Source organism: Cherax quadricarinatus, chromosome 1 (assembly GCF_038502225.1).
Source record: "Cherax quadricarinatus isolate ZL_2023a chromosome 1, ASM3850222v1, whole genome shotgun sequence".
Lineage (NCBI taxonomy): Eukaryota > Metazoa > Arthropoda > Malacostraca > Decapoda > Parastacidae > Cherax > Cherax quadricarinatus.
In genome coordinates, this window is record NC_091292.1 from 11,242,989 (window position 1) to 11,261,770 (window position 18,782).

At 40.6% G+C, this 18,782-nt stretch overlaps 1 protein-coding gene across 2 annotated transcripts in view; it reads right to left on the reverse strand.

The window, feature by feature from the left end:
* Positions 1–18,155, reverse strand: part of LOC128687354 (large neutral amino acids transporter small subunit 2) — a 148,037-nt gene extending 129,882 nt beyond the window's left edge. Inside the window, exons 1-2 of one of the 2 annotated variants that reach the window (XM_070093794.1) lie at positions 17,941–18,155; positions 16,427–16,574 (exon numbers count right to left, since the gene is read on the reverse strand). The gene's annotated coding sequence lies outside the window, so the exon portion shown is untranslated. The remainder of the gene's footprint in view (positions 1–16,426; positions 16,575–17,940) is intronic. The other variant, XM_070093668.1, reaches the window with a different exon arrangement.
* Between the last annotated feature and the right edge of the window lie 627 nt (positions 18,156–18,782).

Below are 18,782 nucleotides of genomic sequence, written 5' to 3' on the forward strand. Positions count from 1 at the left end.
TGCACCAGCTGTAACAACCACATACACAGTGCCAACCACTGCACCAGCTCCTGTAACAACCACATACACAGTGCCCACCACTGCAACAGCTATAACAATCATTTACACAGTGCCAACCACTGTAACAGTAACACCACTGCAACAGCTTCTGTAACAACCACATACACAGTGCCAACCACTGCAACAGCTCCTGTAACAACCACATACCCCAGTGCCAACCACTGCAACAGTTCTTGCAACAATCACGCTACGCAATTTAATATTCATCTCCCAAATAACACTAGTCCCTATTACGCGCCAAAATAATTGCAGTCCCCCTGCCACATTGTGTGTCAAAACCAGCGCTCAGTGCCACGCTTAACAACCCAATTACCTCGTTAGTCTAATAAGGAATTGCCACTGAGTTTTGTCTGCATGTCGTGATTCTCTGAAGATTTTTGGGCACGAAGACTTGGATGTATATTGTGGAAGATTTGGATGTATATTGTGGAAGATTTGGATGTATATTGTGGAAGATTTGGATGTATATTGTGGAAGATTTGGATGTATATTGTGGAAGATTTGGATGTATATTGTGGAAGATTTAAATGTATGAGACTTTAATGTATATTGTGGAAGACTTGAATGTATATTAAAGAGATAAACGTATTTATGAAGGAGCTCAATGTATATTAATATAAACTGCACACTAAGTAAACGCGTTCATAACCCGTATTTATCGAAGATTTATTTTGACCACTAAGTGTATTGCTGGAAGGAGGATCGAGCCTCCGCCGCTCCTTGTCTCAAATAAGCCACACGGGTTTAGAGCTTCAAAGTAAATGACGAGACACAAAGAACAGAAGCTAACAAGGGTGATATGATCATGGCATACAAAATACTCAGAGGATTAGACAGAGTGGACAGGTAAAGGCTGAGATGATCCACATCTATATTACAAAGTACTTTTTTAAAGTTGCAGGGTAATGAGTAAGTGGAGTGAACCAGATGAAGAGACGGCGGAAGTGCACACTATACAAAATTTCAAGAGTAGGTATGATCGAGAACCTAGAGGCCAGAGATAAGTAAAAACAGATCGAGAGAGAGAGAGAGAGAGAGAGAGAGAGAGAGAGAGAGAGAGAGAGAGAGAGAGAGAGAGAGATTATTATTATTATAATCAAGGGGGAAGCGCTAAACCCGGAGGATTATACAGCGCCTGGGGGGGGGGATGTGGAAGGCATTCAGGCTTAATTCGGGGAACTGGAGCACAGATCCAATTCCCTAAATCAAGAGCCCCTCACCAACATCAAGGAACCTTCCTTGAGGGGAGAGAGAGAGAGAGAGAGAGAGAGAGAGAGAGAGAGAGAGAGAGAGAGAGAGAGAGAGAGAGAGAGAGAGAGAGAGAGAGAGAGAGAGAGAGAGAGAGAGAATGAATTAAAGTTGAGTGAAGGATACGGGAAGTGTCAGCTACTTCAACCCCCCACAGCGACACTACGTCCTATTGTGGGTGGTCACTGGGTGAGCTGATGGGTGGGTGGATGGATGGGGGGGGGTCAGGTGGGCTGGAAGGTGGGTTGACCGTCAGTAGGCGGTGGGTGGGACCGATTCGAACCGACGTCATTCACATTTTTTCAACACTTCCCCTTCTAAGCTAAAGACAGATGCATCGACCCCCTCCCCCACCCTCAACCTGGCAGTGACACCCGGCCTTGCTGACCCTACACACACACACACACACACACACACACACACACACACACACACACACACACACACACACACACACACACACACACACACACAGGTACAAGATCATGCTCGAGTCATTATACCGGCCTCCAGATTACAGGTCACTGTGCAGATAATCCCCCACAAGGGTTTAGCGCTTCACATAAATATAAAAATATATGTACACATAGAAATACAAGAAATACTCCAGAGAAAAGGGCAAGTTTGATTGGTTAAATGAGGGTTAAAGCCTATCGACTACATTAGGGGTCATTAAGGCTGCATGTAACACTTTTCACCACCAGAACCCCTCAAGGAAGGTTCCTTGATGTTGGTGAGGGGCTCTTGATTTAGGGAATTGGATCTGTGCTCCAGTTCCCCGAATTAAGCCTGAATGCCTTCCACATCCCCCCCCCCCCCAGGCGCTGTATAACCCTCCGGGTTTAGCGCTTCCCCTTGATTATAATAATAATAACCACCACCAGACAAGAATAATTTAATCCCTAAAAGAGGTATTAAAGTAAACTCAGTATATGTATGCTGAGAGAAATACACCGCAGCATACAGCATATCCTGTGGAAAAAGGGGAAGAAATTGATTAATGGGAGCTTAAAGCCTATCACCTACACGAGGGTCATTAAGAGGCATGTAAGTTCCTCCGTCTCCTAATAACATGTTCATTTTCAACTATAATCTACTTTGTCCATAATTAATATCGCATTTGTTTTGTTTCGTAAGGTGAAGTCCAGGATCTTTCCTTAATTCATGGTATAACTTAACAAATATTTGAAGACAATTGTGCTCAGACCTCTGCAACACACCTTTGCAACACACAACTTTGCAACACACACCTCTGCAACACTATTGTCCTCAAAGATTTGTTAAGTTATACCATGAATTAAGGAAAGATAATTATGGACAAGGTAGATTATATTGGAAAAATGAACATGTTATTAGAAGACTGAGGAACTTACGTGCTCCTTCAGGTTGCTGCATGTCACTTGTTCACCATCAGAAACGCTTTTAATCTCTACAAAATGTGATGGAAATGAATGAAAGTAAATCCTTGGTGTATAAACATTGAGGGTATACACCTTGCGGTGTATATATTCTGTCGGTAGAAGTTTTAACAAAGAGGAAACTAGGCAAGTTTCCACAACAGTCAGTGGTCAGTCCCTCAGCCTGGCTGAGGGATTGACCACCTCAAATACTACTATTTCTCCAGGGTTGATGGACTGATTACATCATCTTCATTTCACTACTACACTTGCTGCCTTTGCATGTGGGTGAAAAAGCCTACCATGTTGGCGAAACATTTCAACAGTAAAGATACCCAACTGATGTACATGTCTTAATCATCAACTTGTCGGTATTTTATACCCTTTTCAACAGGAAGCAGAAGTACAGCTGACCAGTCAGCAGGAAAATGTGGCCGGAAAAAGGTGTGTAGGAGGAGACAAACTTTCTATACAGGTCACAGGTGTGAGCTGTGCAAGCTGAATATGATAATGATGAATGAGACACTTGTACAATACTTGGGTCTCTCTTGTGGAACCGTTTCGCCAACCAGTGGCTTCCTCAGTCCAATACAGAGAAGAATGGTTGAAGATCAGAAGGAATTTGAGGTGATCAGTCTTGATCAATCTTGATGATAATGATAATATTCTAGACCCAATGATGTCAATGACAACAAGATAAGATTTGCTGGAGCCGAGAGAGGACCTTAGTACCTTTTCTGCGGTCAACATAAGAGAGGAGGAACACTGCAGCAGGCCTACTGGTTCATACTTGGTAAGTCCCAGTCTAATCCAAACCCAGTAAAAATCATTCGCCCAATCCATTACCAATGTTACGCCGAGAATGTCACAGTGTATCCATCGAAGAATTGCACTCGGTGGGAATATACAAGTGTAGCCATTCAGACTGCCGTGTATATTACCTTCACTGCTGGTCAGAAAAGTGGTGCTGCTGATCGTATGGAAATAGAAACCACAGCAAGTGTAGGAATTTGGAGCATCACTTCAATAGCACCGGAAACCCTTGTGGTCTGCAGGGAAAAGGTGGCGAATTTTCTTTCGTGACAATGTGAAATTTTCAACACACACACACACACACACACACACACACACACACACACGCACTCAACCTGACTAACCAGGGCCGGATTAAGAAGTCTCCGGGCCCTAGGCTATTCAGATTGGCGGGGCCCCTTTGAGTTAAGGGTAAGCGAAGCGACCCCTTCCAGCTTGGGGGGGGGGAGGGGTCGGTGTGAGCCTGTTTATGGTCTAATTAAATACATTCTGGCTATTTAGATTAAATTTAATAGGGAAAGTACATCAAAACCAAAACCATTTACCAACAAACATTATAACTATCTTGTTAAATCATGCATTTTAAAGAGAATAAACTCAAGACAGCATAGTATTACTAGATTAGGCTATTAAAGTAGTGACATCATGTACCTCTTATATTCAGCATAACCACTACAGCACTATTATTCCCTTTATAAATCACTGACCATTATTATCATTGCATCATGCATAAGACTATCAAATCATATAAAGTCAAGAAAATAAAGAATTGTTTATATTCACAGGCACTTCTTAAATAAACATTTTTCTGGATTTTATATTGGCAAAATCATCAATTGTATTCTGAAAATCAATATTTCTTGTTAGATCAGACTCAATGGTCAACAAGGCTAGGTTACACAATTTGTCTTGGCTCATTGTTGAACGGAGCTGGTTTTTCACTCTTTTCAAAACAGAAAATGAACATTCTCCTTCACAGTTAGTAGCTGGAAGTGTTAGGTAAAGGCGATAAACTATGTCAACATTAGGGAAGGTTTCTGAGATACCTGCATTTCTTAAATGTTTCAAAGCAGCTGAGGGCGCACATTTTTCAGGTGGAGCTTTAATCTGATTCATATACCCAGAAAAATGAACTATTTCTTCAACAAATGTGTCCTGAACATCTGCTGAAAGGTGTTGTTGCAACTTTAATGCAGCTTCTCTCAATTCTACATCTGGCATAGTAGTAATTTTGAACAGAAGTCCAAACTTGTCATTGAGATTCTGGTAGATTTTTTTCTTTTCACCAATTCTGTAATCAGTCTTCAAGCTGGCACTGGACAAGCACCTAAAGTCGGTTCCTGATCAGCCGGGCTGTGGCTCGTACGTTGGTTTGCGTGCAGCCAGCAGTAACAGCCTGGTTGATCAGGCTCTGATCCACCAGGAGGCCTGGTCACAGACCGGGCCGCGAGGGCGTTGACCCCCGGAACTCTCTCCAGGTAAACTCCAGTGAATCCAGAATGACGAAGTATGTAGCTGTCTTACATTTCTGCCTTGGTAACAACACAATTTCATTGTCTGGCTCTTCAAAATTGCGTTTCCTCTTCCTTGACCGCTGATGATCAGCCCGGTAACTGTAGTCTTTCACCAGCAGTTTAGCTTTCTCTTCAAACATTTCAAAAGCTTCATCATTGCGAAGTGAGCTTACAAATTCCACTAAGCCTGCATAGAGGTTAGCACAAGTAGCCATTTCAATTTTCTGAAGTGTCTTGTTCGTGGCATTTAACCGTTCCAGTATACAGTCCCAAAGCACACAGAGTAAGGCCAATTCAAAATCTTCCAATTTTGATGCTAAGCTGGCTGCTTCGCTTCTTGTAGTTGCTGTCTGGTCTTCATCCTCTGCTATTTGGATCAAAGCAGAACGTATTTCAGCAAAGCTGTCTTTCAAAGCATGTGTTGCATCATGCTGCGCTGACCACCTTGTTGTTGATAATGATTTGATGACATCTCCATGAATGGTTGACTTGAGTATACTCCACCGATGCGTTGAAGCAGAGAAAAAAATAAAGAGTGTGTGTAAAAGTCCAAAAAATGAAACTGCAGCGACACAACACTCTGCAGCACATGACCCAACAAGATTAAGAGAATGTGCTGAGCAGGGCACATATTCAGCAAGTGGGATGATTTGCTTGATACGGGCTTGCAATCCATTATATTTACCCGACATGTTACTTGCATTGTCGTAGCTCTGGCCACGGCAATCCATAATAGAGAGATCATGTTCAAACAGAGTATCCAGTACTACATTCATCATTGTTTCTCCATCATGGCCTGAAAGAGGAATGAATTTTATAAAGCGCTCTACAGGCTTACCACTGGAGTCGACAAAGCGAACAATGAATGTCAATTGATCTGTATGTGAAATATCTGGTGTTGAATCTACACTTATTGCAAAGTATTTTGCAGTTTTCACAGCTGCTATGATGTTATTGAGGACCTTCTTAGTCATCAGTTCAATAAATTCATTGCATATAGTAGATGACATGTAAGATACAGTGCCTCTTCCTGCATTCCCAAGGCGTGACACATGATTTGCTAAGAATGGATCGAATTGTGCTAACAGTTCTATGATCCCTAGGAAATTGCCATTGTTTTCCGAACCAGAAACCTCCTTTTCTCCACGGAAAGCAAGTCTTCTTAGAGCTAAGAATTTTACAACAGCAACAACTCTTTCTAGAACTTTTCTCCAATAAGTGAGCTCATTTTCAGTTTGATTTTCCAAATGAGAATCCAATAAGCCTTTTTTCTGTGCACGAAATACACTGGCTAAAATACAGCTCCTGTGAGTGGTGCTGTTTTCATGTTCCTCGAAACACTTGGAATTTTTCCAGTCATTGAACCCCTGTGTGAAGGTATTTTCTTTGGTAGAAAATAGCTTGCATGCTGAACAGTACACTTTTCCTGAGCTTTCAGAGTATACCATCCATGATCTTTTCACAGTTTCTGAATTTGCAAGCTTCCTATAAAACATAGATGACTTTAAACAACGACGACTTCCATCATCATAAATCCTTGCTGATTTCCTAAAGTCAATGTTCAGAGTTTGACTGAAGTTTTCTTCAATGAAAGCATTACGTAGAGAATCTGGGATTACATTTGGCCATGAGGCAGGATCTTTTAAGACAAATCCTGTGGATGAAATGTCTGTTGAGACATTGAGAGGAGACACAAAAGAAGTAGATGCTGGCTGAGAAATAATGGAGGGAGGGCTTCCTGTATGATCTGACGTATCTGCAGATTTAACTGTACTGGTAACATCAGAAACTGTTTTCGTGAGCATGCCTGTGATCTTTCTGCAGCTTCCTACATCTTTCTTTTTCTGTTCTTCTTGAATTTTCTTCTTTCTTTTCTGTGACCCACTCGCATAAGAACATCCAACATCACGTTCACGAGATGCCATAATGAGGATGTATCACTGTCTGTAATCATGCAAATACAAATTTTTCATTATCAATTATTATTATTTTTTTAATTATTATTAATTTTTTTTTCTGTCAATTGGGGGGATATGGCCCTTGTAGCCCCCTTTCCTCTGGCTGCGCATCTAAAAATTCAAAACGTTACCAGAAAGGAGTCATATAGAGATTAGGTTAGTGATTTGGGCTACGAATATTTTACTAATTCATCCTCCTTGATCTCCAATTTACTTAAGCAGAAATCATACTGAGTCCAAGAACAATGCACAATGGTATTTATATTACCATTTTCATAACTAATCATTATGTTTTGCATGATATATGGCCTACCACCATAGATAAGGACATGAGAATTAAAGAATGCAGGGACAATTTTCAGTTTCACCCAAATCACTCCCTACGAAAGTAAAAGACTGGGCAGGCGATGCAAAATGCCGCCAATAAAAAGTAGGGGCGCCATTGGTACACTAAGAGAAAACACCATAAGTGTCCGGGGCCCAAAACTGTTCAACAGCCTCCCATCAAGCATTAGGGGAATTGCCAATAAACCCCTGGCTGCCTTCAAGAGAGAGCTGGACAGATACCTAAAGTCAGTGCCGGATCAGCCGGGCTGTGGCTCGTACGTCGGACTGCGTGCGGCCAGCAGTAACAGCCTAGTTGATCAGGCCCTGATCCATCGGGAGGCCTGGTCATGGACCGGGCCGCGGGGACGTTGATCCCCGGAATAACCTCCAGGTAACCAACGATTTTCTGATGTGGCTTATGTGTTTCTGGGGAAATATGTAGTAAATTAATTGATGTTCTACATCACTTCCGTCGCAACTTGAAAACTAAGCATTTGCGACGGAAATGATGTAGAACATCAATCAATTGAGATCTGTTATTGAAATGATAGACTTAAAGACAGGACAAAGTGCTTTTAAAACCTACAAACGGAAGTCAGTTTGCGTTTTTAGGTTTTTCTTTATAGTATTTTTACCAAAAATGCGTCTTTACTGGTCCATGCGTCTTTACTGGTCAAGTAACCTTATCAGGTACCTCCCTTAACATTTAGAGGCGAAAACAAACATTTATCCATACACATCAATGTCTATCAACAACACTTCAGTTAATTTGTCACAGTACAAGTCTAGATAACGTGTAATTACTACAGAAAATTGGAGAGGAATCTCCCATACTCACCCATTAGCTGGAAAACACAGCTGTTCTGATGTAAACAAAGGCGTGTTGAGTGTTGCCATCTATGGTTATGTTTATTTTTATTTTATTTTATTTCATTATTTATTTTTGTTTTAATTTTTAAAAATCAATTTTACTCTCCAAACACTTGAACTTTTTAGGTAGGGACCCCTTTGTACTTGCACCATGTGCGCAGTCTTGGATGAGCCCCTGAACCCCTTGGACCGCGGGGCCCCCAAATGCGCGGGGCCCTAGGCAAATGCCTAGTTTGCCTATGCGGTAATCCGGCCCTGCATGCAACCACAAATAGGTGAATACACAGTATTCAAACTCACAGCCTGGCAGGAGGCTCGATCCCTCATCTTAATACCCCAAATATATCGAAATCTCATTATTGAAAAAGTTCTCAAGAAGAAATTGGATCTATACCTTCACGGAGTGCTGGATCAACCAAGCTGTGATGGCCAACCTCTGCAACAACCTAGTAAACCAGGCAGGCAGCCAACAGAGGAGCTTGGTTACGGGCAGGGTCGAGGGAGTAGGAAAACTCTCGAAACAGGTCACAGGTAAACACTCGATGACACCCAGCATTTTCACTCATAATTGTTGTTGTTGTTGTTGTCACTGTTGTTCCCGTTGTTACTTTTACTATTATCTTCATTATCTATTATTTTCATTATTATTATGTATACTTACATGAAGCGCCGTGATATTTAAATAGATAAAAGAAGATGTTAATGCAAATTAAAGTGATATAAATATAGGTGGTTGGAAGAGGGGCGAGATTTAACTTCTGAACAAACATATTATAATTTTAACGAGACAAGATAGTGTTGGAGTTATTACCCGACATTTTCTTAGATGAATAAGATACATGTGCAACATTTACGTAATTTTACTGACTGTATAAAATTATAAAAGTTCTGAGTAGCAAGATACAGGTGGTGCTGGTGTATGAAGACAGGTGGTGCTGGTGTATGTAGACAGGTGGTGCTGGTGTATGAAGACAGGTGGTGCTGGTGTATGAAGACAGGTGGTGCTGGTGTATGAAGACAGGTGGTGCTGGTGTATGAAGACAGGTGGTGCTGGTGTATGAAGACAGGTGGTGCTGGTGTATGCAGACAGGTGGTGCTGGTGTATGAAGACAGGTGGTGCTGGTGTATGAAGACAGGTGGTGCTGGTGTATGAAGACAGGTGGTGCTGGTGTTTGAAGACAGGTGGTGCTGGTGTATGAAGACAGGTGGTGCTGGTGTATGCAGACAGGTGGTGCTGGTGTATGAAGACAGGTGGTGCTGGTGTATGTAGACAGGTGGTGCTGGTGTATGAAGACAGGTGGTGCTGGTGTATGAAGACAGGTGGTGCTGGTGTATGAAGACAGGTGGTGCTGGTGTATGAAGACAGGCGATGCTGGTGTATGAAGACAGGCGGTGCTGGTGTATGAAGACAGGCGGTGCTGGTGTATGCAGACAGGTGGTGCTGGTGTATGCAGACAGGTGGTGCTGGTGTATGTAGACAGGTGGTGCTGGTGTATGAAGACAGGTGGTGCTGGTGTATGAAGACAGGTGGTGCTGGTGTATGAAGACAGGCGGTGCTGGTGTATGAAGAGAGGCAGTGCTGGTGTATTAAGACAGGCAGTGCTGGTGTATTAAGACAGGCAGTGCTGGTGTATTAAGACAGGCAGTGCTGGTGTATTAAGACAGGCAGTGCTGGTGTATTAAGACAGGCAGTGCTGGTGTATTAAGACAGGCAGTGCTGGTGTATTAAGACAGGCAGTGCTGGTGTATTAAGACAGGCAGTGCTGGTGTATTAAGACAGGCAGTGCTGGTGTATTAAGACAGTGCTGGTGTATTAAGACAGGCAGTGCTGGTGTATTAAGACAAGTGGCGGTGTGTGAATAGTGGACATGTGTCTTATTTAGAGATAAATAGTATAAAATATCGACACGGTGGAAAAATAAACACATGCGATCCTGGCTCATGGCCGGGCTCTTGGAGATAATATAGAGATATATTGTAAGATAATATAGAGATATTATCTTACATTTGATATATCTTCGAGTGTTTGCCTCTTACTCCCGCAGCCCGACCCTGCTGGACTAGGCTTGTCTAGGGAGAAACCAGTGACTAGGATGAAAGAATCTTAAAACAAAGATGAACTGTTTTTTGACTTGTGCTGATGCAGTTGGCACACGTAGGTGGGATTTCTGTGTCACTGGCAAGAATGTTGATCCTCCAACACAAAGGCACACGCCAAAAAAATGTTGTCGCCTGTTTAATAGAAGACTAAACGAGGCTGCTGGGGTCATACTGGCGTTTACTGTTGAATGGAAGGGAAAGTACTGATTTCTTGGCTCACGAGTACTTCAGCATCAAGGCAACCTTAATGGCAATATATTCATTTAAAGAGAGAAATAAAGATAAATAAAGACCTAGACTAAAATTAAAGGCGCAAGGGAATCAAAATCCAACCCAAAAAGGTTTATTTCAGATATAGGAGTAAAATAAGGGAAAAGAAAGGTTCCTTTAAAAGTTACTTATATCAGCGTACTGTGACAAAAAAATATGTACACACTTCAATACTTATTTCCTGATTTTCTTGAACGCAGGAAGATGCTAGAGCAAAATTCCAGAAATCAATATATTTTATATTGACCAGGACGAAAATAAGCTATGCACGATCAAAATCATGAGTGCCATGGTTCTCAGACGAAAAAAAAAATAAGATTAAAACCAATCACCAGATCTTTATGAACTGTTTTAAAGATTTCAAGGAAAATGTGAAGAGGAACCTAGCAAACAATTAGCCAGTCTCTTCAACAGTCACTACAGACGGGTTGATCAAGACATGTGCAACAACAGATACTTACTGTGTAGGCGAAACTTTTCAACAATGAAGATACCCAACTGTTGAAAAATTTAGACAAATATGCAACATCTGGGTATCTTTAATGTAGACGTTTCGCCATCCAGTGGCTTTATCAATACAAATTCTAGGACATAATTTGAAGACAGAATTATATACAACTATATACCCAACTGCTGCATATGTCTTAATCATCTTGTCGGTATTTTATGCCATTTTCAGCACTACAGACGGGTATCGTTTGCCTTACAAGGCGATGTATCTGCTCATACCCGTGTATGTGGTGAAGTCCAACCTTTGAAATATTGTATTATGATCCTCTGCTACCAGTGTCTTTATTCCCAAGGACAAATTTGGATTTGGAAACTATATAGTTAGGCAATAGAGTTGTTGACGAGTGGAACAAAGTCCCTAGTAGCGTCAGTAAAGAGAACTTTAGTGAGGACCGAAGCTCTTCAAACCAATTTCAGGGCTGAAGGACTAATTACCTCATCTTTTGTATGGAGTTCTACTGTCTTCAAATTATGTCCTAGAATCTGTATTGATAAAGGCACTAGATGGTGAAACCTCTACATTAAAGATGCCCAGATGTTGCATGTGTGTCTAATTTTCATCTTGTCGGTATTGTATACCATTCACGTAATACATATATGACTGCAGAGGGGAAGCCACAAGACATTCTACACTTGCCTAACCTACAGGCATGACCTACTTCTACCTGTGGATTTGTCCAAGGCGACACCGCCTGCGACTGCTTAACCTCGCCTGTTCGCATTACATAAGCCAGTTCTTCACATATATGCTGTATTCTTTTTAAGATTAAAGGACTGAGTACATCGACTCCAGGCTGAGGGACCGACTACCTCAAACTCCTGATCTTCACCACTCTTCTTTGTACTGGACTGATGATGCCATTGTGTGTCTAATTTATCAACTTGTCGGCTCTCTGAACAATTTATCTACAAAGATATTCAACACGCCCTAAATATCCCCCCCCAAAGCAGTTTTAATCTTCACAGGTAAAGTTTCTGTTACTGCTGCAGATTGTAATAATATCGTAGAATTACCGACAATGTGTTTGGTAAAAGGACACGTGCGCAACTAATACGACATTTTATTGCGGAAACGTTTCGCTCTCCTTGGAGAGCTTAGGCTTGACAGAGCTCCTGGAGGGCGAAATACTGCCGCAATACACTGCCACATTAGTCGCACATAGATCCTTTTACCTAATAAATATCACAAACCATGCCAACAAGTAAATAGTCTTCCCATTTTCCAGCATACGTGAACTCATCATAAAACACAACACAATCAAGAAAGTGTCAGGATATATGAAATACCTTGTCATGGGGGAGAGGGGGTGAAACTGTTTTTAATACAGCTTCTTAAACCAGCACTTTATGTGGTGTTACATACAATGACGACCAGGTGAAATCAGATACTGATCCCAGGGATTAATGAAGGCATGAGAGTTCCCAGGTCCGAGAGCTGTACACTGCATCCTTGTCTGTCTCGCCTTATTAGTTTCACATTATTTAAAGATTTGCAGGTTCATTTCATTATATAAATATATATATAAATATATATATATATATATATATATATATATATATATATATATATATATATATATATATATATATATATATATATATATATATATATATATATATTATACATACATGTATATTATGTTTGTATGTCGTGCCGAATAGGTAAAACTTACTATTTTGGCTTAAATAGCAACGCTCTTCTTGCCGAATAAGGCAAGCGAAAATTTGTGTATGCAATAATTTCGCAAAAATCGTTCTGAACCTAACGAAAAAAATATATTTCACTGTGTTTATTATTAAATTATTGTAAACCTATTTAAAATATATTTACTTGCATTAGGCTAAATTAAATTGTGCTTGTTATAATAAGGTTAGGTAATTTTTACATTAACATAAATGAAAAGGATACATCTTTAAACTTATAAGAGAAAATTTCTGGGAAGGACTTAATTTTAAACGAGTTCTTGCTAACTGACCAATTTTACCTATTCGGCATATATATATATATATATATATATATATATATATATATATATATATATATATATATATATATATATATATATATATATATATATATATATATATATATGTTGAAGGATAAGCTATGGCAGGAAAAGAGGGACTATAAATGTATTAATTCAAGGATTATGTGGAGTAAAATAAAGATTGGATGTGAAAAGTGGGTTATAATAAGCGTGTATGCACCTGGAGAAGAGAGAAATGTAGAGGAGTGAGAGAGATTTTGGGATTTGTTGAGTAAATGCGTGGGGAGTTTTGAATCAAGTGTGAGAGTAATGGTGGTTGGGGATTTCAATGCTAAAGTGGGTAAAAGTGTTATGGAGGGAGTAGTAGGTAAATTTGGGGTGCCAGGGGTAAATGTAAATGGGGAGCCTTTAATTGAGCTATGTGTAGAAAGAGATTTGGTAATAAGTAATACATATTTTATGAAAAAGAGGATAAATAAATATACAAGGTATGATGTAGCACGTAATGAAAGTAGTTAATTAGATTATGTATTGGTGGATAAAAGGTTGATGGGTAGGCTCCAGGATGTACATGTTTATAGAGGGGCAACTGATATATCGGATCATTATTTAGTTGTAGCTACAGTTAGAGTAAGAGGTAGATGGGAAAAGAGGAAGGTGGAAACAACAAGTAAGAGGGAGGTGAAATGTATAAACTAAGGGAGGAGGAAGTTCGGGTGAGATATAAGCGACTATTGGCAGAAAGGTGGGCTAGTGCAAAGATGAGTAGTGGGGGGGGGGGGGTTGAAGAGGGTTGGAATAGTTTTAAAAATGCAGTATTAGAATGTGGGGCAGAAGTTTGTGGTTATAGGAGGGTGGGGGCAGGAGGAAAGAGGAGTGATTGGTGGAATGATGAAGTAAAGGGTGTGATAAAAGTGAAAAAGGTAGCTTATGAGAGGTTTTTACAAAGCAGAAGTGTTATAAGAAGAGCAGAGTATATGGAGAGTAAAAGAAAGGTAAAGAGAGTAGTGAGAGAGTGCAAAAGGAGAGCAGATGATAGAGTGGGAGAGGCACTGTCAAGAAATTTTAATGAAAATAAGAAAAAATTTTGGAGTTAAACAAGTTAAGAAAGCCTAGGGAAAGTATGGATTTGGCAGTTAAAAACAGAGTAGGGGAGTTAGTAGATGGGGAGAGGGAGGTATTAGGTAGATGGCGAGAATATTTTGAGGAACTTTTAAATGTTAAGGAAGAAAGAGAGGCAGTAATTTCATGCACTGGTCAGGGAGGTATACCATCTTTTAGGAGTGAAGAAGAGCAGAATGTAAGTGTGGGGGAGGTACGTGGGGCATTACGTAGAATGAAAGGGGGTAAAGCAGCTGGAAATGATGGGATCATGACAGAAATGTTAAAAGCAGGGGGGGATATAGTGTTGGAGTGGTTGGTACTTTTGTTTAATAAATGTATGAAAGAGGGGAAGGTACCTAGGGATTGGCGGAGAGCATGTATAGTCCCTTTATATAAAGGGAAAGGGGACAAAAGAGATTGTAAAAATTATAGAGGAATAAGTTTGCTGAGTATACCAGGAAAAGTGTACGGTAGGGTTATAATTGAAAGAATTAGAGGTAAGACAGAATGTAGGATTGTGGATGAGCAAGGAGGCTTCAGAGTGGGTAGGGGATGTGTAGATCAAGTGTTTACATTGAAGCATATATTTGAACAGTATTTAGATAAAGGTAGGGAAGTTTTTATTGCATTTATGGATTTAGAAAAGGCATATGATAGAGTGGATAGGGGAGCAATGTGGCAGATGTTGCAAGTATATGGAATAGGTGGTAAGTTATTAAATGCTGTAAAGAGTTATGAGGATAGTGAGGCTCAGGTTAGGGTGTGTAGAAGAGAGGGAGATTACTTTCCGGTAAAAGTAGGTCTTAGACAGGGATGTGTAATGTCACCATGGTTGTTTAATATATTTATAGATGGGGTTGTAAAGGAAGTAAATGCTAGGGTGTTCGGGAGAGGGGTGGGATTAAATTTTGGGGAATCAAATTCAAAATGGGAATTGACACAGTTACTTTTTGCTGATGATACTGTGCTTATGGGAGATTCTAAAGAAAAATTGCAAAGGTTAGTGGATGAGTTTGGGAATGTGTGTAAAGGTAGAAAGTTGAAAGTGAACATAGAAAAGAGTAAGGTGATGAGGGTATCAAATGATTTAGATAAAGAAAAATTGGATATCAAATTGGGGAGGAGGAGTATGGAAGAAGTGAATGTTTTCAGATACTGTACTTGGGAGTTGATGTGTCGGCGGATGGATTTATGAAGGATGAGGTTAATCATAGAATTGATGAGGGAAAAAAGGTGAGTGGTGCGTTGAGGTATATGTGGAGTCAAAAAACGTTATCTATGGAGGCAAAGAAGGGAATGTATGAAAGTATAGTAGTACCAACACTCTTATATGGGTGTGAAGCTTGGGTGGTAAATGCAGCAGCGAGGAGACGGTTGGAGGCAGTGGAGATGTCCTGTTTAAGGGCAATGTGTGGTGTAAATATTATGCAGAAAATTCGGAGTGTGGAAATTAGGAAAAGGTGTGGAGTTAATAAAAGTATTAGTCAGAGGGCAGAAGAGGGGTTGTTGAGGTGGTTTGGTCATTTAGAGAGAATGGATCAAAGTAGAATGACATGGAAAGCATATAAATCTATAGGGGAAGGAAGGCGGGGTAGGGGTCGTCCTCGAAAGGGTTGGAGAGAGGGGGTAAAAGAGGTTTTGTGGGCAAGGGGCTTGGACTTCCAGCAAGCGTGCGTGAGCGTGTTAGGAGTGAATGGAGACGAATGGTACTTGGGACCTGACGATCTGTTGGAGTGTGAGCAGGGTAATATTTAGTGAAGGGATTCAGGGAAACCGGTTATTTTCATATAATCGGACTTGAGTCCTGGAAATGGGAAGTACAATGCCTGCACTTTAAAGGAGGGGTTTGGGATATTGGCAGTTTGGAGGGATATGTTGTGTATCTTTATACGTATATGCTTCTAAACTGTTGTATTCTGAGCACCTCTGCAAAGGCAGTGATAATGTGTGAGTGTGGTGAAAGTGTTGAATGATGAAAGTATTTTCTTTTTGGGGATTTTCTTTCTTTTTTGGGTCACCCTGCCTCGGTGGGAGACGGCCGACTTGTTGGGGAAAAAAATTTAATATATAAGCAAACCCACACAGTTCATAAGCGGCCACTAGCTTACTTAAAAACTTCTTTTTTTATTATTGTGTAAGAAACCTTAAACTGTAGGAGAATTTAAAACAAAAATCAAAGGCACTAAAACACTTATAATATTCAAAATTGTATTTTAGATATGTTCAGTATTGAAATCTGTTTAAAAATTAACCATCACCCATAATACCTCTTACACTCGTTCTGAAGTGATTTACACCAGACTGGTTTTCCTTGGTGTAACTTTACGCACCAGGTATTTTACTCCAGGGTCACTCTCCTCCCCATCCCTTGGTCACCCACGTACACCCGGATCCATCAGGGTCATTTGGAAAGCACTGAAAGGAATGTTGGAAATTTTCTCTTCTGCCATTAAGAAATGCTGTCTGTGGGGCTGAAAATTAGACATGAGCAACATCTGGGAATCAATAAAGATACCCAGATGTTGCAAATGTGTCTAATTTTCATTTTGGTATTGTATATTATTCATGTATGACTGTAGGGCTGACATGAGCTATTTATAAACTGCCCTTAACGCACATTTTATTGGTCTGTCTTAATTAAGGGGCACGTCAGTTCCCCCGTTTTCTAATAATTGTCCTCAAACATTTGTTAAGCTATATCATGAATTAATGAAAGATCTTAGACTTCACTTTATGAAAGCAGACAAAGCAAATGCGACAGTAATTATGAACTGGGTAGATGATATCAAGAGACGGAAACTCACGCGCCTCTTAATTAAGGGTACGTTACCTGTACACTACCAGTGCAGGTGACTTTTAATCTCTAATACAGGCATTAAACTCAATTTATATACACAGAGATATATATCATACGTATAATCTCTGTGCAAGTTTATTTAGGTACTGGTTAGATTAGGCAAGATTCGTCAGGAAACAGGACAAGAGTTTCCTGACGCGGGTACATAAATACAGTTATACAAATTTAGGTGATAACAATTATCATACATAGTAAAATGAGTAAATTACCGAAGAAAATCCCCCCAAAAGGTCAGGGGAAGTGACTTAACTTCACTGGGGTCTTTGTAATATCTTATGGTTTAACCTTAAATCAATTCAAAGTTAAATACGCTTCAAACAGAGGCATGACATAAGACTCGACCCTCGCAATCACAACTTTGCCAGCACAAACACGTTTAAAACGGATAAAAGTTGCGGTGACTTGTCAAGTGTAATTCGGGCCTTGCTGGACACCTTTCACTAAGCCAGACATAATCAATATATTCTGAATCATCACAATCAGATTCACTGCAGTGATATTAGCACATTGACATGTATGTGGAGGTTGGAATATAGACGAATATAGATAGCTATGTGTACTATGACTGGTAGGGAGGTCGTCGGCGCCTGCCTGTCTCTCAGTCAGCTGTTGGGGAAAACGCTGACTTACCACACTCTGGGAAATCACCTCTCACCATCCATCCCACTTCTCAGTAAGTTTTTCGGCACTGGTAAGCCGAAATCGAAGTATATTTTTGACTGGAAGATGGGTAGATTTGTCTGAATATCTATTTATAATAATGTTTAATTCTCCCGCGTCTCGGCTACTTTCCTCCACGTGGTACGTTACACCAGTTTTTGAATAATGTTGTAATAAATATAACCTTCCACTGAGATATGCACTTTCAAGGGACGCCGAGACGGAATAACCTACCATATTTATGCTATGGAAAGGAGTACCTACCTTGATAAATGTGTGTGAGCGCGTTTTCACTTGTGTTTAGGCAGGTCTTGAGCGTCACCTCCTCACCTCTACACTTCTGACACTATACTGGTGTGAGTAACCCGGCCCAGCCACACCATCCCCGCCAACCTGCCAGTGTTGTTGACACCAGAGTCAACAACACTGTACCTAAACGCTATCTCTATCATCTATGACCGAGATCTGACTCGAGTATAATGACCCACGTGCCCTAAGCATCTTCCACCCAGCATGAAAATCATCCACACTGTTTCCCTCCACCTCTCACACCCATAAATAACTTCACAGACTAACACTTGCCAAGGCAAGTGTCTCTGGGAACACTGCTGCTGTTTCCCCAACACCTGGCAACTCAGAGGTACTACTACTACTGGATGACGCAACAGCCGGGGGTGCCAGCCACACACCTCCCCGGCACCCCACACTACCCTCACACACCTCAGCAATGTATTATATAATCACTCTGTAATTACTCAGTTTTGGATTGCGGATTCCAGTCGTAGCTCCTGGCCCACTGTATTCGAAGTGTGAATGATGACTCCAAACGAGACACGGAGTAAAATATTCCAGTAAACGATAATTCTCGTAATATACTGTGTTGAGAATGTGTTGTCTTAAGCAGGTCTTAAGCCAATAGTGGCTTATATCTCAAGGACATATGATCTCTCCAAGTCTCCTCCTCTTCTTCCTCCTCCTCTTTCTCCTCCTATATGTATGTCGGGGATTGCGCAAAAATGTACATAAATATTTTGAAATTGGGGTGATCTGGAGATCTCTCACAGGAATGTGACTCCGAGGTTTTTGTCAGTTCAGTTTCAGTTTAA